The sequence below is a fragment of the Globicephala melas genome, chromosome 9 (assembly GCF_963455315.2).
Source record: "Globicephala melas chromosome 9, mGloMel1.2, whole genome shotgun sequence".
NCBI lineage: Eukaryota > Metazoa > Chordata > Mammalia > Artiodactyla > Delphinidae > Globicephala > Globicephala melas.
Genome location: NC_083322.1, coordinates 50,689,511 through 50,710,744, shown reverse-complemented (window position 1 = coordinate 50,710,744; position 21,234 = coordinate 50,689,511). Strand labels below are relative to the sequence as shown.

Here is a 21,234-nt window from a genome sequence, read left to right as displayed (position 1 = left end):
TAGTTTCTTCAGTTTTCGGAAGGACAGCTTTGCTAAAAGCCCCCATCACAGGTCTGAGGGGTCACAGATCTCTTGGGATTAGGTAGATGTTAAGGGAATCAGAAGTTCTCTGATTGTCTTGCTGTGTTCTAGCCAGAGCCTCTGCTGCACTGCATTGCTCAGTTTCTTTCAACTGAAAAATTAAATCTGCGCTCCTGTCAAAACGTATCATCTGTACACCTGGTCACTCATCCCAGGTCACCAAGCTCTCGGCAGAGTCGAGGTGGAAAGGATGGCAGTCCCCACTTCCGAAGTGTGGGAAGGCCAGATGTTTGGGAGGATCTGAACAACTGGTGTCCTGGGAGTGTCCAGCAAAGCCGGCCCCGGGAGTTCCACGGGAGACCCAGGGCTATGAAAAGAGCTAGTGTCCATCCATTTCCTAGCGTGTGAATCAGCCGGGTTGGGCCTTCGGGAGAAAATTCGTGAAGGACATCGTCAGAGCTATAGAACCTGCCAAATACACGTCAGAACCAGGGGTGTGAGTGTGAAGGGGGAGGGGAAAGATTTTCAGAGGCTTCTTTTCGAGGTCTATTTATCCTTTGTGCCCCACGACTAGTGGGCTCTTAGAACGTAACTCTTGGTAAGGGCCGGGAGGAGCCTCTTTCGAAAACGCCCAGGGGGGAGTATCTTGCTCATCAATAAATGCTGAATGACAACGGCAATTTCGGTCTGGAAGACCCGGCGCGGATTGGGTCTGGTGACCCTCTCGCGGGCGCGGCTCGGGGCCAGGACCGGGGAGACCCAGTAGAGGCGGCGGGGCGCGGGCGGCGAATCTGGCCGGGACGCCGCCGTCTGCGGGCGCTCGGAGGGGGCTCCACCTGGTCGCCGCGCCGCGGCCGGAGGGGCGGGGCCCGGCTTCCCCGAGGCGGCGGCGCCTCCTCGCTCCCGAGCGCGCACTCCCCGGCGTCCGGCGCACGCGCGAGGCCGGGAGAGAGCGCGCCGCGGCGGCGGCGGCGGCAGCGGGAGGGGGAGGAGGAGGAGGCGGAGGCGTTGGCGGAGGCGGAGGAGAAGGGCGGCTGAGGGGAGGCTGGCCGCGCGCGCGGTGGTGGCGGCGGCGCCGGCGACCTGAGCCGGGCGGAGTGGAGAGCGACAGAGGGGGCGGAGAGAGAGGGAGGCGGAGGGGAGTGAGAGCCGCATTTCCAGTTCCCAACTACGAGTCCGGAGTTTGTAGATGGGGCTGCTCGGCGGCGTCTGCGGCTGAGGAAGAGCAGCGGCGGCGGGAGGAGGGGAGCGACGGCGGCGCGGAGGAAGCCGAGGTGCGAGCCGGTGAGTTGCCGGGGCCCCCACGTCTCTCGGGTAACGGTCTAGCCGCGCGCCGAGCTGGCCGGGGGGCGCCCTGTTGCTTGCGGCTTCGCGCCACGCGGGGACCCCGGCCCGCCCCGCCCCCTCGGCACCTGGTCTCGGGCGGGCGGCGGGGGCTGTTCGGCTCGTCTCGCGCGGGAGGGGCGCGCTCTGCGGGGCCCCAGGTTCCCGGGCTGCGGGCGTGCGGGCTGGCCGGCCGAGCGCGGCAACGTGTCTGGCCCAAGCTGCCGGCTGCCGCGCCCCGCTCTCCGCCCGCGCTCCCCGGCGCGGCCCGGGCGGGGGCAGGGCTGGGGCTGGGGGCGCGGAGTCCCCTCTGAGAGCCGGGCGCGGGCGCCTGCACCCTCTGCGGCGAGAGTGGCGTTAAAGCATGAATGGAGAGCCGCGCCGGGGACGGCGGTTGCCGTGACTGACACCTTCGGAGTCGGTGCCCAGTGGGGGCGACTCCGCCGGCCTCTGGCTGCCTCTCGAGCTCCGAGTTCTTGGGGGAGGAGGCTTTCGGCGAGTTCTGCTGCCACTTCCGAGGCACGAGACTCCAGTTGTTTGGCCAGAGTGGTTTTGGGCCGAGCACACGCTGCTCCGGAGGCGTTTGCGGCTGAGGCAGTGCTTTCCGATTCTGAGTACGTTGGTCTGGAACCAGAAAGGTGCTGGCTTTTTTTGTTTGTGGCTTTTTGGGTTTTTTTTTTTTTTTTTTTTTTTTGGCTTTTTTGGCGGGGTGGAGGGCCAGGAGCGAGTCGATGGAGGGATCTGACGGTCGGCGTGATGACAGGATGTGGATTGGTTGGTGGGTGTTTTGGCAGAAGGACTTTTTAACACTTTCTTGGGAGTTTAGTCTCAATCTCCCCAGTTCCTTGGATTACGGCTCGAGATTACATCCATTCAACTTCCATCCGTTGGGGCACGTAAAAGGGGGGTGGGGGCAGGCGAGGAAGGTAATTGAAGGCTGATGGGGAAGCTCAGAAAATTCTCCGCATTACTTATAAACAGCTGGTTAAGGTCAAGCTAATCACGTTTTACTCTTTTTCCATGCCTTTGGGGATGGTTGGAATTTTACTTTGTGCTTCCTGTCTTGGTCTTCTTGTTATATGGCTCAGAACAGTGGAGGTGCGTTAAAATCGCTCTTCAATGGGAGTATGGTTTAGCAGCCATTCCTTCCAGTGAAATCTTTCAGATGGTCGTTGGGAAACTTCCGTATGCCGAATATTTTAGGAGAGGTAACACGCTGTTAACCAATGCGGAGATAGTTGCAGTACGCAGGTGTAACAACAGACCTCACGGTATTATTGTATCAGGCCTGATTATAGTCATGTCTTCTGAGGCCTGATTACAGTAAACAAAGAACTTTTGTGGATTGTGTCATTTTTGAGGTCATCTGTATCTGAAATCTATCATGTATTTAAATTCATGTTTAAATAGACGTTTGCACAATGTATTACTCTTTAAGGTCTATGCTGCTTTTAGTTTAGACTAGGGTTACATAATATACAAGTGGCAACATTTTTAATAGCTCTGTTTTTGTCCTATAGAGATTGCACACTAAATATCTTTATGCAAAAAAAAAAAAAAAAACGATTCCGGGATGTCTGTGTGTGTCATTTTCTAATTGATGCCACTCAGTTGCTTTTCCACTTGGAATTTCAAAATGAATTTTTTCTTTTTTTACATTCTAAATTATATGAACACTAGAAAAATTAGGGGCTTAAGCAAGTCTGGTAGCTCTATATAAGACAGCGTCATTTTTTGTTGTTCTGTAGGCCAACTGTTGGATTTTTTTTTTTTAAACGAATCATATTTTTCTTAAACATTCATGGGAGCAGTTTGCATTTTTCCTGAGTCTCATTTAAGGCTGAAATTGTTCCAGAAGACTACACAGCCTGCTCTCTTCCTCCTCCCCCCACCCCTCCTTTTTAGCTTGGGATAACCAAGAAAATCATAATTGTGAGACTCCATGTATGTTATCTATATTCTGCTTTTAAAACTGAAGTTGTTTGAGCATTTACCATCCCTGTATATACTTTACCATTTAATAATAGATGGTGAGCAGAAGACAACTGAGATTTTAATTAAATGCCCTTCACTTTTTTGACATCCGAGCTTTGTTAAAAGTAACATCAGAAAATTATTGCAAGTTACAAATAATACAGGGTTAGTGCCGGTCAAAGGCTACCTAATTATAAAAACACCAAGAAAATAAATATTAAAAGAGGCAAGAGGAGCCATTTGTACTTTTTATGTCACTCGCTGTATTATAAATTACCTAGTCCTAGGTGGTTTTTTAAAAAGAGTGTCTTGCAAATTAGACATTAGGTTTTTAGCACTGGTTATAATTTTCTTTAACAAGGTGGTTCATTTGGTAAGTGACTAAATTTGTATCAGAACATCACTTCAGGTAGACGTAGTTAACTTGCAAGGGATGTGCTCGTATTTATTTCTGGAGGAATGAACACCTGCCCATTAGATAAAACAAATACTGGGCTGGGCTGAGGATATCATTAAATTATTCCTAAAAAATTATACTGAGAAAAAAGAACCTATAGATTCTTTCCTTCCAAAAATAGTGTTCACATTTATGATATCGTAAGAGCAGAAAAGCATACGAGGTCTCTTCACTGATATGGTGCTAGTATTGAATTAAAGATTTGATTTCTTCATTGTAGTTACCGGATTCTGCATAGATTACTTTTGGTCAGTCTCACAGAAGCTGCGATCATTTCCCAACTCTTCCTGTTATTTGTATGTGAGACCACTGGGGGGAGACTTTACAATTTAGGTTGACCGTATCCCTCCCTCCCATACACCGCTACTAATAATCCCTGAGCACTTTGCCAAACTGCTGCAAATGCGTTGAGGAGGATGCCCTCAGAATCAAGTCTTGATCAAGGTGTCTAAATGACTTTTATTTCTTTAACTCACACCACACTCAAAAAGTACCTCTCTTTATAGATTGTGTTATTAACAGTCTACTTTTTGGTTACGTGGGCTAACTAAATATCTAACATAGTGAAAGATGAGATTCATGAATACATTAGAGCTTTCAAAGATCTGACTTTACTGATATTAATCTTAGAAGCAGTGCAGGTTTAATTACTTGCTTTGCGTATATAGATATTAGTTGTCCGGAAAGATCTGGAGAGAACACCATCTTATGTGAGCTGTACTGTATCCAAACCTCTTAAAGCTGATTGTTCTCCTAATTTAAAAAGCTTTCAGAGGAAAAGATATTGAAGCATCCTTTGTACCTAATTTTTATCACATAGGGGAAGTTCTTCCTTTATCTTAGTAATAGAGATAAGATCGAAACCCACAACTTTGTTGACTATTAAGCTGTAGCTATTCTCAAGAGGTACAATAAAGTCAAAGAAGTCTAGTTTCCAGTTTTCTCTTCTGACAATATTTAACTTTGTTAACGTCCAATTCAATAATAGTGAACTTAGCAAAGGATGTTATTTTTATAGTAGTTTAGAAAGGACTTAAGTTTTTAAGTTCTTCTTTAAGACCTTTGTGCAGCCTTGATCATAGTATATAGATTCATTCACAGTATAAGTAGTACAGAATTTGAAGTAGTTTCTACCATCTTTCCTAGTTTCTTCTTTTTTAAGATGGCTTGGCATTTTTTTCTTAAAACATTTCATAATCCTCCAGAAGAGATATTTTCTGCTTAGGAAATGCTCATTCCTAGCTAACCTCAACATTGTGTTTAATACTTGGGAAGTAGTTTCTAAAGGTCTGTAAAGTTATCACTGATGCAAAGCAAAATGAGAATTAAAGACAATGTAGTGAGTTTTTCATAAAGCTGAAGTTATTTTCAAATCCTTTCCTCTGCCTACTAGTTCCTATACGTGGTCTGATTCCTACTTACTTTACCAACTTACGCTTTTTCCTCTTAGATCAATTACTCCATTACCACTTCTTTATCATTCCCCCTTGTTCACTATATTCCACCTACACTGCCCTTCTTTTTTTCCCTCAGAAATGTCATGGCTTGTTCCTGACTTAGGTCTGTTCCCTCTGCCTGGAATTCTCATCCTAAAGCATGACACAACTGGCTCCTCATCATTTCAGGTTTCAGTTCAATTACATTCTCAGATGAGCATTATTATCTAACCACCCTGTCAGAATGGCACCATCCTCATTTCCCTGTATCCCATTACTTAAATTTTTTTCTGCAAACTGTTTATCATATCTGAAATTGTATTTTTATTTTATTATCTGTATACTCTCACTATAATGCAAGGTCCATTAGAACAGTGATTTTTTTCTCTTGTTTAACAGTATATGCCAAGAACTTAGACTTGTTCCTGGCACACAGCTGTCATTAAACATAAACCTTTTTTTAAAATTTGAGGTTCTATCCCTCCTGAGGCTTTGGTGTTAAAATGTTCCTTTATGAAATGATTTGAGTAGATGATAGTTGTAGTAAGTAGGCCACTTTTGGCTGTAAGTAATAGAAATCCATTCTAACTGGTATGAACAAAAAGTGAGATATACTGTAAAGATGCAGGAGTGCCTAAAGGAATCCAAGGGTTCGGACTCTGGGACTCCAGTGCCAGCTGGATACACTTCATCTCTTCTCTTTACTCTTCACTGTGCATTTGCTTCACGTCTTCTAATGCTGTAGAGGACCACTTCCTAGTCCTCGTAATAGATGGCCACCAGCAGCTCCTAAATGTTCCCTGCACCAGCCCAGACAACAGGAAACAGATTCATCCAGCACCCATCCCTCCCCTGTTCAGCAAACTATACCATGTTATTAGAACTTGCTTGTACTTGCTGTAATCATGTGAAATAGGATTGGGCAGTCAACCCAAATAGGTGCTGCAGTAATAATTCATTTTCACCCTTGACTACCCCCCCCCAAAAGGCTGGTTTCCCCTCTTTTAAATTTTGCTGCTATATGTAGTTGGAAGATTTGAAAAGCACTGTCCTGGGTTTATATAAAAGAAATGTCCTTTTATGGAAGGAATTTACCATTTGGTTGAGGATAATATATACATGAAGGAAAGAAAGTGGCATGAACTGAGGAAAATATTTGCAACTTGTATAACAGACAAAAAGCTAACTTCCTTAATATATGAAGAGTACCTGCAAATTGATAAGAAAAAGACCAACCATAAAGTGGGCAAAGATCATGAACAGATAATTCACAGAAAAGGAAATTCAGATCGTTCTTAAACATATATATCAAGATATTCAACCTCACACACAATATAAATATCAAAAATTTAAACTATGAGATACTATTTTCACCTATTAGATTGACAGATCAAAAAAGTTTGATAGTACATTTAAAAATTTTTTATTTTATATCGGAGTATAGTTGATTAACAATGTTGTGTTAGTTTCAGGTGTACACAGATTCAGTTATACATATACATGTATCCCTTTTCAAATTCTTTTCCCATTTAGATTATTACAGAGTATTGAGCAGAGTTCCCTGTGCTATACAGTAGGTCCTTGGTTATCTGATAGTACTTTTTTTTTTTTTTTTTTTTTTTTTTTTTTGCTGTACGCGGGCCTCTCACTGTTGTGGCCTCTCCCTTTGCGGAGCACAGGCTCCGGACACGCAGGCTCAGCGGCCATGGCTCACGGGCCCAGCCGCTCCGCTGCATGTGGAATCTTCCCGGACCGGGGCACGAACCGATGTCCCCTGCATCGGCAGGCGGACTCTCAACCACTGCGCCACCAGGGAAGCCCCTCTGATAGTACTTTTGAAGAGGAGAGAGACTAACAGATGTTCTCACGCATTGCTGGTGGAAGTATATATCAATAGAATTTGATGTGATTGAAATTTCTGAAGATTACTGAGGTAAAAAGAACTACCTGGGAATATGTATAAATTGGTGTAGCTTATGGGAGAGGAAAGAACTAACTTATTTACCTGAACACTAACTTGTGTTGCTTTATTTTTGGCTTTAATCATGAAATAAACCCAGGCTAAGGTAAAGCCAGCAAGATTCTAAAAAACAAGGGCTTCCCTGGATGCAGGGGACACGGATTCGTGCCCCGGTCCGGGAAGATCCCACATGCCGCGCAGCGGCTGGGCCCGTGAGCCATGGCCGCTGAGCCTGCGCATCCGGAGCCTCTGCTCCACAACCGGAGAGGCCATAACAGTGAGAGGCCCGTGTACCGCAAAAAAAAAAAAAAAAAAAAAAAAAAAGATTCCACACACACACACACCCCGCCCCCCAACACACACACAAAGGAGATTTTTTTTTAAGGATCATATTCAGTTCCCCTTCCCAGATCTCCTTTTCTTCTACTCTAGTACTGGTGAAGTTTGTGTCTAAATCACTGAGATTTCCATATACTTTGTATCTTTTCAGAGCCTTGTACTTTGTTAGCTACTTAGTAACACTTAAGTAAAGATTGAAGTGAACAGGGCTTAGCTTATTGGCTTTTTATAGCCACTTTATAATTTTATGCTTTTGGAAATCTTTTGTAAAAAATGATTTATAATTTCACTTAATATATGTACTTCAGATTTTATTACAATAAATGGTCATAGAACACTTTTATAAGTTTATTATATAATATATTAATGGAACTTTTACATGGTTACTTTGTTCTATGAAATATTGTTAGATCTTAGTTGGGTGGGAAAAATGTTGTGGAAAGATGGGGGAGGGCAGCTGAAATTCATGAACCTTTCTAGAAAAATTTGTGAGAAAGCGTGAGGAAGATGATTGAGCAGATCAGGGCCACATGCTTAGGAAAGGAAAAGTAAAGAGTGAGGGATTTATAGAAAGTCTGTGGTGGAACCCAGAGGGGCTACATCTTGGGAGAAGTTTTAACCTAGGAAAGTGCTGTTGATTTAGTTGATTGCATACTTTGAGGATACATTATATCCTTCATGAGACTTTAATTCTGTGGGTCTTTTGCCACGAATTGGCTCTGATACAGGGATTCTCTACCTGAGTGGGTATCAGAATCCTTTAGAGTTATCTCACACCAAAGGATTCTAACTTAGTAGGTCTGGAGTGGGGCCAGAGCATGTTTATATTTTTTAAACCCCCAAGAGCCAATATTTGTAAAATAATACATCCTATAAAATATTCTTTTTAACGACTGAATCAGTCAGCATAGCTTTTATGGTCCTTTACCATTTAGGTAACTAACCTCAGAAGGTCTGTCTCACCTTGGTCTCTACTTTAGCCAGATTGATAGCTCTACAAGCATCTAATTGATTTCAATTGCTTTGCTCACTTTCATGCTTTCCCCTTCTTTGCCCCCTTGTTTCTTCTCTGCTAATAAATGTTTAAGCTTGCCTCCCCCAAGAAGCTGTCTTTGGCTGGCCTCATCCACCATTTATCTTTTCAGTATAGGACAAATTATAACGTAACACTGACATAGCTGGTAGGTACACATTATATGAGGGGCTGATTCATGTGTTTTCACTCCTGAGTCTTGTGTATGTATTCCCCTGTTTTACTGTTTGAACATCCTTATTTTTTCCTCTTGCTACCAAGAGCTTGGAGCTTAGACAGAGTTGGCTTAGTATCGATAATGGCATCGACAATGTATTTGAATCCTTACTATGTTTCAGGAGCTTTGCTAAGTGTTCTCCACACATTATCTCATTTGCTTATCAACAGTTTTTTAAAAATCAAAAACCCTTTTCTGATTGAGTTAGTTTCCTGTGGCTGCTGTAACAAATTGCCACAAACTTGGTGACTCAAAACAAAAGAAGTTTATTCTCTCACAGTTTTGGAGGCCAGACATCTGAAATCAGTATCATTGGGCCAAAACAGGGTGCTCCCTGCAAAAGCTCAAGAAAAGACTATGTCCCTTGCTTCTTCTACAGTTGCTGGTGGTGCCAGAATTCCTTGGCTTGTGGGTGCATCACTCCAGTCTTCAAGGGCAGAATTGCAAATCTCTCTCAGCTCTGTTCTTATCACATTTTCCTGTGTGGGAGAGAAGGAGAACTCTCTCCTTGCCTCTCTCTTATAAGGACACATATGAGGCCCCCCCTATTGTTCCAGGATAATCTCCCGATCACAGGATCCTTAATCACAGCTACAAAGATCCCTTTTGCAAATAATGTAACATTCACAGGTTCCAAGGACTAAGACATGGATATCTTTTGACTGGAACTCTGGGTCAACATTCTTATATAAACTTGTGTATTATCAGTGATCCTAACTTAGGAGCAAAAACTTAAAAGTTTGTGAAGGAATCTGAGTGTAGGATCCTTGTAGTGTTTTGTGACTCCTGGATTGTTTACAGCTGTCTTGCTTACACTTAATTATACAACAATTTGGATTTTTTGTTTTCTTGTTTTGTCACTTGCTTTCTTTGGGTTTTTCCAAAGCATTCAACTTGGTTTTCATATGAAGAATAATATAACTCTCATGGTCTTGTATCAAATACAACATATATATATATATGATGTGTGTGTGCGCACGCATGTGTATGTGTATAAAGAAATCCAATTTCGTACAGAAAAGAATGGCTCTCTAAGATATTGCAAGTTCATCTTCCAGTTGTAGCTCATTTAAATAGCTTCTCATCTGGTGATACGGTGAGAGCTATTGTCACAGTTACTTCCAGATTTTTGGAAGTTTTAGAAAATTTTAATACTATAATGACAGTTTATAAATTACTTTATTGCTGTTACCATCTTAATGCTTGAGTTACTTTTCATTAACTGTAACAAATATTATTTGGGGTTTTGCTTACTAGCAAAACATTTTCACTGTTTCTTATATAGTGAAATGATACAGTTTCTTGAAACTGGGTACTTTATTATTTTTTTACTCAGCAAGGCAAGATAGTTAGCGATATGGGTTGTAATTCCAGTTTTTCCAACTTCCAGCTCTTTTACTTTGTTCAGGACACAGAGCTCTGTGTGGTATAAACAATACACTTGCTGGCAGAGATTCTGGTGTTAACTACTAAACTCAATATACCTTATCTCTAAAATAGGGATTATAACATCTACTTTATAGGGTTGGTGTAAGATTTTAATTGGATAATATATGTAAAGTGTCTAGCACAGAGTCTGGTACAGTAAATATCAGTATCCTTTTCTTCTCTTACTGTTTGGTACAGTGTTACATGTACAGTGGATAATATTTGTTGAACAAATATGTCTTCAGTGCCTTTGCTTGATTCATACTTTCACTTTTTTCTTTCCAGTGTAAGAGCTATGTCTGTTAGTAAATATTTTTTAAAAGAACTTTGCTTTTAAAGTAGTCCAGTAAGTTATGTGCTGTTGACTAAAGTTAATAAGTCTTATTTTTATATGACATTTCAGTGTGTTTACAAAGGCAAGTTAAATATTGGGTGGGAAGATGACTATGTAACCTCAAAAATTCCTTCCAACGTAATCTAAAATTTTTATAAAATTCACACAATCCTGAGTTTTCCTCCTGCTTTCCCCCTAAAATCTAAAGAAGTAAGTAGTGTTTGAAAATGTAGCACTTTGTTTGGAATGAAGAAAATGACCATACTTATAATATGTTCATAATGGTCCATTTATCATATAATAGGAATTCTTTAGTATTTGGAATGAATGTTGCTGTCTTCAAGTGGATTTGTCTTTATTTTACCTTGAATATGTATTTTTATATACATACAATAAAATGTTTTACAGGAAGTTTCATTTTACATAAAACTATTTGCCTTTTTATTCATCTATTAAATATCCTGTCTGGGACTTTGGTATAAGAAACTTGGGTAGCTGAGTTAAAGAAATTTAATTCATTGAAGTTGCTTATTTTAGAAAGTAAATGATGGTCATGCGTAATTTTATATAAGTTGATGCAGATGTTTTTTTGTTTGTTTGTTTGTTTTTGTTTTTTTGCGGTACGCAGGCCTCTCACTGCTGTGGCCTCTCCCGTTGCGGAGCACAGGCTCCAGACGCGCAGGCTCAGCGGCCATGGCTCACGGGCCTAGCCGCTCCGCGGCATGTGGGATCTTCCCGGACTGGGTCACGAACCCGTGTTCCCTGCATCGGCAGGCGGACTCTCAATCACTGCGTCACCAGGGAAGCCCTAAACCACGTTTTTAAGAAGGTTGGAACACTCTGGGAGGCACATGGGCAAAGCCATCACAGTATGTGCTTGCCATCCTTAGCACTGGGTTCTTGAGAAACCCAAGGTAGAGAAATTTTCCCTGAAGGAATTTAAACTGTTGTGGGGGAAATAGGATTAAGGAGTCTGAGATTGTGAATGAACCCTTAAAAACCTTATAAACTTTTAATGTCCTCCCAGTTAAAACATTAAATATATCAAACAAATTATCGATGACATTTTATGCAATTCCGTTTGGAGATCCCGGGTACTATACAACTAGTTTCCATTTACCACTACTTCCTTGAAAGAAATGTTTCAGGATTTCCAGTCTTGGGGTAGCGGGGGACAGGAAATGCTTCATAAATCCTAAGAAGCATTTTTTAGAACATCTTATTCAGAGCCTTTCTTATTTTCACTTAAAGGTTACTAACTTCAACTTGTGTTTCTAACTGTTGTTTTAGAGATAGCATAACTTGGATATTTGAGGTAAAAGAATAAGCTTTTAGTAACCTTTATTTAACTCAGCTCGCTATAGCCAAGTGGGTATTTATAGTTCCTTTCGGTCCGTGGTAACTTCATGCCAGTTCATGTCAGAACGTGACATAGTGGGACACTGACTTGGCTCTGATTGTCCTTCCATTCTCATCTCTGTTCTCTCCTTCCCAACAGACTGTGATTCTAGATCAAAGGCTGGAAATTTGTTTTGTCTCTGTTTCTATCTCTTTTAGGAGTGCCCAGCAAATATCTTCTACTCTGCCATCTCTTTATTTCCCTTCCAAACCTGCAGTTCCCTCTCTTCCAAAATATCTCCAGAAACAACAGCTTAGAATTTGTTACACTCAAGTAGAAATCTTTACCAAAAGTAAATCTGTGTATATATGTATATACTGGAATTTCACATAATATGAAGGTTACTTTATATCGCTGTTTGAGGGAAGAAATGGTCTTTGTGTCCCCTCAGCCAAGCATTGTCCCACGATTTTAGGCAATGCTTGATATTTATTATTAAGCAAATTAGGAAACCTCAGAAATTAGCATATAAGTAGTGGTTTATCCTGTGCAGCAGACTGTAAGTTTTGAGATAGTTTAAGAAAAGAAATTCTTATCTGTAGGGAGGGACTTGCTGCTCATTTGATTGGATTAATTTTTGAGATATGTCCTAAGATGCTTTTAACTCTAAAACTTTGATTGTAAAAAAGCAAGAAGTGGGGGCTTCCCTGGTGGCGCAGTGGTTGAGAGTTCGCCTGCCAATGCAGGGCACACGGGTTTGTGCCCCGGTCCGGGAGGATCCCACATGCCGCGGAGCGGCTGGGCCCGTGATCCGCAACGGGAGAAGCCACAACAGTGAGAGGCCCGTGTACCGCAAAAAAAAAAAAAAAAAAAAAAAGCAAGAAGGGGGCCATCAATTGATTAGGTATTGAATAGCCAAGAAAAAAAGAATATTGTTGGGTGAGGTAACATGAATGAAGGCATTTGGGTGGGAATGAGATAATGTGGTTGTAGGTATAGGAAGTAAAAAGATCAATGTAGTTAGGACAGAGTTTGTATTAGAGAGTAGAGGAGTTCAGTTGAATAGATGGAAGGCTAGATTTTTTTTTTTTTTTTTTTCGGTATGCAGGCCTCTCACTGTTGTGGTGGTCTCTCCTGTTGCGGAGCACAGGCTCCGGATGCGCAGGTTCAGCGGCCATGGGTCACGGGCCCAGCCGCTCCGCGGCATGTGGGATCTTCCCAGACCTGGGCACGAACCGGCGTCCCCTGCATCGGCAGGCAGACTCTCAACCACAGCGCCACCAGGGAAGCGCCAGGCTAGATTTTTAAAAGAGAAATTTAAGCATTTCCAGATGGCAGAAAGCTCTCTTTTTCTAATACAGTATTGTCATTAAAATGATGTTTTAACGTGATCTGTGTGATAGTCTTATGCTGAGTGGATTACAGCAAAGAAGAGAATAGTAGTAGAAGACTTGGCAGTGGTAATTTAAAGGTGAAGCAACGAGAGCTTGGAAGACAGGTGGCAGAGAGAACGGGGAGTATAAGATGAATACAGGGAAATTGTGAATTCACTGTGGCTGATCAAATGGAATATAGAGGTATTTTTCAAGGTAGTTTTCAAGGGATTCCTAGGCAAAGGACAGTCCCTGGATTTTCAGGGTTTAGGGATCTTTTCCCAAGATAAGCCCTGTTCTTGTTTTAAAGGTTCATTTAGGTTCTTATTTTTAAGTAAGTTGTTACATTCCTTAGATTTAAACAGGCTGTTCTCAACTATATTTGACCCTTTTTATTATTATTAAAGGATAGAAAAGTTCTTTTGAGACCACTTACCTGGGTATTAACTAGTAAGTCAAATTATATTTGGACCAGCATGATATACTGTTAACTTTCAAAGGAAGGGTATTTACCATAATGATGATGGAGGCGCTGTGTGAGTGTTGTCCTGGAGGGGAGGGACAGAGAAACTAAAAATTAGGAAAAAGGGAAACTTAGAAAAGCAAGATGCTGATAGTACTGATGAAGATGATAAGAATATTACACCAGGAATATTAAATTTTAAAAGCATTCAAATGCCTGAAAAACAATTAAAACAGTGTTAGAAATTGTGGGGAAATATGAGAAGTATGTGATTTCAATTTTATTATCAGAAGGCATATATAAAGAATGGTCATGGGCCTTTCTCTCTGACATCTTCTTTTTTTTAATTTATCAAAAAACCATATAGTAAATACCTCTTGCAACCATGATGATACTTTCTCTAGAAAGCCAAATTATTACGAGACATTTACTGGGTGATCAAGAAAAGTGAGGTGATTTTGATGCTAGAAACGTCAAACTTTATTAGCTTGGTTTGCATTGTATTTCAGTGTATATTGTGTAATTGTGTATATTGTATGTCAGTGTGATCAAGGTATATTCTAAAATATACCACTGATTCTTTAAGGGGGGCAGTTTTGCTTCCCATGGGATATTTGGTAATATCTGAAGATTTTTGGTTGTCACAGTTTGGATAAAGGTGCTTATTAGCATCTAGTGCTTGGAGGCCAAGGATGCTACTAAACAATTCATAGGATGGTCCCCCATAACAAGGGACCAAAATGCCAGTAATGCCAAGATTGAGAAACCCTGGAATATGGAGTAGGCAAGTTCTTCCCGGGGAATTTTAGAGACCTGGTCAATTTATTATTTCCTTTTTTCTAGATTTGACCAGGTATTGCCTTCTGTTAACACACTTTCTTCCCACAGCTTACAATACACTTGATTGTCACTGTTTTCTTTATTGTGTTCTTATCCTACGGCTATATCTTGGATACTTTGATTAGACAAATATTTCCAAATACTTCGATCTGTCTTCTCTTAGGGTGACATTTTTCTGCTAGGACTATGTATCTTGTGTTTCCTTTTACTAATTTAATTCTTGAGGGATCACCCTATTTTCAAATTCTGAGGGCCTCGTGATGCGATTTCTTAAGTACTTTCTTTTGTAAGAAGGCTTTTTCATGTGCTTCAAGTCCCAGGTCTGGGTTGAGCTAGTTCTTAGAGTCCAGGTTTTTTTTTTTCTGATGATATTTGTATCCATTCTAATATTTTCGTGCAAGGTAATTTTTTTTCTGACAATATTTGAAACTGTTGTAATCTTCTATTATACAAGTTCATTTAAATGAAATGTTTAACTCCTAGAAAAACCATCTAGGAGTTATTTCTTTTAGAATAATTTTATCCCTGCTTATAGATAAAGATTACCCTACATAAAACAGTTGCATATGAAAAGGTATTTTAAAAGGTATTAGAATGGTTTCATAATGATAAGTGAAAAACATTAGGAACCGGTTTATTTTTTTCCTTAACATACCTCAATTTGATGTTCATCTAAACATATTGGCCATTACTGCACTTAAAATATAAGTGCAGTATGCCTGTGTGTACAGTTGACCGTTGAATAACATGGTGGGTGGTGGGGTGTAGGGGCTGATAGTCTGGATATTTATCATTGGTCCTCAGCACCTGTGGATTCAACCAACCATGGATCGTGTAGTACTGTAGTATTTACTATTGAAAAATATCCACGTGTAAGTGGACCCACACAGTTCAAACCCCCATTGCTCAAGGGTCAGCTGTACTAGCACTCTGTGTACAGGAAAGGAATAGGGAGGGAAAGCAAAAGTATAAAGAAATTATGTAGTAGTCAGGATGTGATGGATCCGTATTGTGTGTGTGTGTGTGTGTTGAAAATTTGTCATCTTTGAGAAGCGAAGTTCTGGAGTAAGTGCAGGGGGGTTTTTTTGTAGTAAATATTTTCTGTCTACTTGTAGTACACATCACTTATATCTTAATCTTCCATTTTCATCTGTGCAAATGTTTCATTAATTGACCTTCCGTCAGTCTAAAACTGATCTGCCTCACTGATAGATCACTTGTTAAAAAGAGGCTTTCATTGGCTTGTTAAGCGACATATTCTGGAACTGCACAACAGAACCATCCTACCCCACCACTTCAAATGTGCGTAGTTATTGTTTTGAGTCTTGACTCCTTCCTTGGGCTTCTTTCAGCCGTGGAGAGCACTGCAGTTGCAGCTGCTGCCTCACAAAAGAGGTTTCGGATCCTCACTGCATGAGCACACAACCAGCGTCAGTAAGTCTGTTTTAATTCAGGAGATACTTTGGCTAAGAAATATTTAAATGCTGGAAGGACTGCTCTTCTGAGTCTAGGAATTGTAGGGTAGTCTGATGCACTGCTTTTATCCTTGGTGTGCTGAGCAACCTAGTTTATCTAAAAGGAGAGCTCTATGTTGACTGATGAGCAGGACAGCTGTCCCTCCCATTACTTGTTTATATAAATTTATTTTTAATTTTTTAAAAATATTAATGATAAACAGTTAAAATAGTACAGAAGGATGAATGTACAATGAAAGTTTCAAATTTTCTGTTCCCAGTTTTACTTCATGGCGTTATTCGTTGATAATAGCTTCAGATTTAGTCATATCAGTAAAGTGTTTCTCAACAATTGCTCTTTGGCATCTTTGGCAGTACTGTGCTTTGTCTTGTGGGGTTGTGCTGAGCACCACTTAAAGTTTAGCGCCCCTGTTCTCTACCACAGCCATTGGAGCATCCAAGATGCCCTCACACATTTCCATGTGCTCCTGGGGAGGGGAGCGGTACTTACCCTGGGTGAGAGTTTTGTAAATTTTAAAATTATGCTGTGTGTCTTAGAAAACATGTGTCTATTTTTTCAACTTTACCCAGTAACTATTGACTCTACTATAAAAGAAGAATATTTGAGCAAACATGCACTTCTCAAGGGAGGCCCAGAAAAAAATCCACTTGGGAAGAACTGCGCTTACCTCTGATGGCTTAGATTACAACATTTATTCAATCTTACCTGCATTCCTTTATGATAGTATTACTCTTGTGTTTTCAATTACCTATCTCTTTTTTTTTTTTTTCTCATGAGCTTTTTTTGTTATTTTCGAATTGTGAGCTCATGCTTGGCAGGGTTTTATTCAAGGGATTCTGTGCAGCCTGGTTAGGGGACACATTCCTCCAGGGAAGATTTGCTAAAGGTTTTCTTTGGCACCTGTGTAATTTCTCAGCTTGGGGTTTTCTGAACTAGGTAGGTATGTTGGAACCCTGAATCCTTGAGAGTAGGCTGTGGTTACAAATTCTCAGGTGGTATTTGCCCCCGAATACAGAGTTCAAGCTGAAAAAGGTTCATTTCCTCGTTGTCTTCCTTGGCCAACAGGGACAGCTTTGCTAGGCCACTCTTTTACCAGGTGGGGCTTAGTCCTGTAACATCCCTGATCTATATGGAGGGGTCTAATTGGCAGTTCTTCTTTTTGAACAGACCAAGGCCTAAACTGCTGCTTCTGAACTAGGTACTGAAATCTGCAAACACTCCATGCAGCCATGACTCAAGCACATGCTTACCAGTTTGTTTTTATCCTCTTCATGTTGGCGCATGAGGAGTTTCTTGAGGACTTACTCTTGTACTTGAGAGGATGTTTTTGGTACTTTGGTTAGCATTTCTAGGCATTTTGTGAGAGAATTACTTTAGATTTTCAAGTCCATCTTTTTGCTAGACATGCAAGCCTCTTCACCAGCTTTCTGACTTCTAGTATTTCCTAAAATTTCTGGTTTCTAATCTTTCATTTCTCTCCCATCTCACCTCTAGTACTGTTGGTGTTCTGTTCTTTTTAAAAAGCATGGATTCTGTCATGTCAGTGGGACCTCAGAAGGGAGACAGTGTAGGCATGTGTGCTCAGCCTTCCATTGTGTCTGGAAGCTTGTCACATAGTTTTTAGCTCTAAGCCCATCGATGCTAACTGACCTGAAGAAAAATAAATATCTGTAAATGCCTTTTCATTTAACTGTGACTTTTTTTTTTTTTTTTTAAGTTTGAACTTAAAGAGCTTGATGTTTGGCTATAAAAGAGGTGAAAGGACCGGGATGGAGGATGAAGTTCAGGCCATTAACTGTGCAGTTGAGCAAGGCCTTCCTGGTGTGGGGATCTTACCATGAAGTGTAAATATATAGGGCAAAATTACATTACAACAATGAGAAACTACAATTTTTTTAATTACATGCAATAAATGTTAACTGCAGTATGTTTGGCATAATAATAAAAATTAGAGTTCAAAGATAAATAAGATGACATTTCTGCCCTCAGAGAACCCACTAATTTTGTGGTAGAGATAGACATGTAAATGCAAATACAGTCACTTCTCATTATTCATTTTTTGTGGTAGTTTTGTTCTGTAAGTTGTCTGTGAACACTGAATTAGGCAGTACTGAGTCATTGTTTCTAGGCTAAAAGAGGGTTAGGTTCCTACAAGCCTCTGATCACATTTTCATTAACTGGTCAATACATAACCTTGCTTTGTGTGTGTTTCTGTTTAAAGACACCTTGATATATATGTGTGTCTATATATATATATATATATATATATATATATATATATAGTTGATTCATTAACATTGAATGCCCAACAGCACTATAATTTCATGCCTGAAGGAAGCTCATCAGACACTTGTATTTTCTCTGTAAGGCACATCACCCTACTTTGTGCTTAGGAACAATGGACAGCAGGTAAGCACTATGCTTGGGGGACATTTCAGACAGTGAAGTCACCATGAAAAAGCACAAAAATTTGAAAAATGTGACACTCAATAGACTATGAAAAGGATACTTATTTTTGGTGTGAGAGCTGAAACAACAAGGCGCAGTGTTGCCTAATTGGACCTAAGCTGGGGATGCACACGCTGGGCATGTTGTTTTTGCTGCTCTGTGTCTGCCTATGACAACAAAAGCACTGTGAGTATTGACTTTGAGGCTTAAGGTAAATTTTAACAAGTGGGTGAATTCATAAATACAGAATCCGTGAATAATGAGGATCAACTGTACTATTCAATAAGTGCTGTATGTTCTATATCTTCTAGGATGGGTCAGGAAAGGCTTCATTTGAGACCATTAAGATAAAGTCACAGCAGTATGAAGCAATAGGTTTATGGATAGCAAATGGCTTGGTGTGGCTGGAATTAAAAGGGCCCCTTAAGGGGGAGCAAGAGAGGATGTTTGAACAGTTAAAGGGGGGAATATAAGGTCCTTATGCCTCATATGGCCCTTATGCCATGTTAAGTAATTGGAATTTTATAGGTGGTGGGGAGCCAGTGAATGATTTTAACCAGGAGGAAACATGGTCATATTTGTATTTTGGAAAGCTCACTCTGATGGTGGTATTGGGGTAGATAAAGTAAGAAAAATAAGTAGAAGGTGTTAGAAGTTAAGGTGAGAGAGGATGAGGGTATGAACTAAGGAAGTGACAGTGGAGATAAAGAAAAAGGGGTGTGTTTGTAAGATATGCAAGACAACAGATTGAAAGGTCTTGGTGGCAGATTAGGTAGGAGGAATAAAGGAAATTGAACAGGTATACCTGGGCACCATTAATTGAGATAGGGAATACTGGAAGGTGACCAGCTTTAAGAAGTAATTTGATGAGTTTTGGGCATGTTGAGTTCATTGTGTCCGTGGGATATCTTTACAGAGATTAGGCAAGAAAATATCATCTTATTTGATAGAGCTTTGAGAAACATTAGCATATATTTGTTAATTGGTTGATGAATATCTGAATGCCTTCTGTGTGTCAAGGCACTGTCCAGTGCTGGAGGAGACAGAACAATGAGTGAATTTCTAGCAAGGGAGACAGACAGCAAGCAAAGATACTTTCAGATGAGCCCTAGGATGAAAACAAAACTGATAGGAGGGAGAATGACTGAGGATGTGTGTGAGGGAGAGGAGCTTCCTTAGACTGGGTGTTAGGGTTCACTTTCTGGGGCGGTGACATTTATACTGAAGCAAAAATAAAGAGATTAAGGATATGCATGTGGGTATCTGGGAAGATCATTTCAAGCAGAGAGAACAGAAGATGGTAAAGATGGGAGATGAGAAATGGGAAATAAACTGGGCATGTTTGAAGAACAGAAGGAAGGCCAGTGTGACTAGAGCGGACCACGGGGAGAGAGTTGTAGCAGATGAACTCAGAGGGACGCACAGGGTGCCAAGTCACGAAGGCTCTGTAGGTCATGGTCAGGAGTTCGGATGTTTTTCTAAGTGCAGTGGGAAGCCTTTGGACGGTTTTAGCGCAAGAGTAACAAAATCTGTTTATGTTTTAAATGATGGTTCTAGCCAATCTGGAGAATATTGTTGAGAACTAGAGTGAAAGCAGGGGAGCAATTGAGTGACTACTGAAGTAAATGAGCAAGAGATGGTGGTGGCTTAGAGTAAAATGATAGCCGCCAGGGGTACAAGAGTTGGATTTTGAGTCAGTTACTTAAGATTATGTACTTTTTCTATTACCACCATCATGGCTGAATTTAAAAACCACGTTACCATTGGATCTGTTTTGAATTCTACGTATTTTTCTAAGTGCATGTAAAAAAATAAGTGTTATCTTGAAAAAACTACCAATGAAATTTACTCTAAAATAATCTAGTTTGGGGGATACTAAAAAAGATTCAGATTTGCATATTTAATACAATCTGGCAGTGATGCTATAGTTATATTTCATGTTTATTAGTGCTTATTGTATAAAAACACTTCCAGACAATTCTGTTGGTTCAATTATAATACTACATATTTTCTTATTAAAAAACCAATGGAGCCTTAAACTGCTTTATTAATTAGTGCTTAGGTCAGTAAAAATGTACTAAAAGCAGGGCTACTGCATTGTGAGAGCAAATTAGGAACAGCACTATTTGAGCTGTTTAAAAAAAAAAAAACCTCTGTAGATCTAGCTTTTCTCAGGATGAGCTCTGTACTTTAACAAGGATGCTTCTGGACACAGCATGGAGCCAGGACCAGGGTGGAGAAAGATTAGAGATCAGTAGACCAGGTAAGAGGCTTTTAAAATAGTCTAGACAAGAGAAGATAAAAACTCTAAACCAAAGGTCAGAGCCTGGAAATTGTGATGAGGATGAATTTTTGAGACTTTTCTGTAGTAGAATGAGAAGGATTTGGGGGAGAATTTGATGTCTAGGTTAGGGAGAATTTTAAAAAATCAGATGATTCTGAGATTTTAAGCTTTGGATAAAGGGTGGATGGTGATGTCGTGATAACAAGAGCTAGAATCTCTAGTTAGGGTGAGTGACTAGTTTTGAAAATGGTAAATTAAAGGCACCACATTTGGGGTTCCCGGGGAAAGTACAATACATTAAGAAGGCAGTTGGGGAAAAGTGACTGCTATAACTAAGATTTGAAAATCATATTCAGATAGAAACTGGTTGAAGCCCTAGAAGTAAATATGATTCAAGGAAAGAGTGAAGATCTGAGGAACACCAACAGGAGTGACAGCCTGCCCTCAGGCAGAACGTGGACAGAATATGTGCTTGATTTTTCAGTTAGC

The 21,234-nt window shown here is 40.7% G+C and overlaps 1 protein-coding gene across 5 annotated transcripts in view; it reads left to right on the top strand.

The window, feature by feature from the left end:
• Nucleotides 1-1,060: 1,060 nt before the first annotated feature.
• PALS2 (protein associated with LIN7 2, MAGUK p55 family member) overlaps nucleotides 1,061-21,234 on the top strand; it is a 102,863-nt gene continuing 82,689 nt past the window's right edge. For 4 of the 5 annotated variants that reach the window (XM_060304526.1, XM_030857366.2, XM_060304523.1 and 1 more), the window contains exon 1: nucleotides 1,061-1,305. The gene's annotated coding sequence lies outside the window, so the exon portion shown is untranslated. Of the gene's footprint in view, nucleotides 1,306-1,801; nucleotides 1,983-21,234 lie in introns of those variants that run through there. The other variant, XM_060304524.2, reaches the window with a different exon arrangement.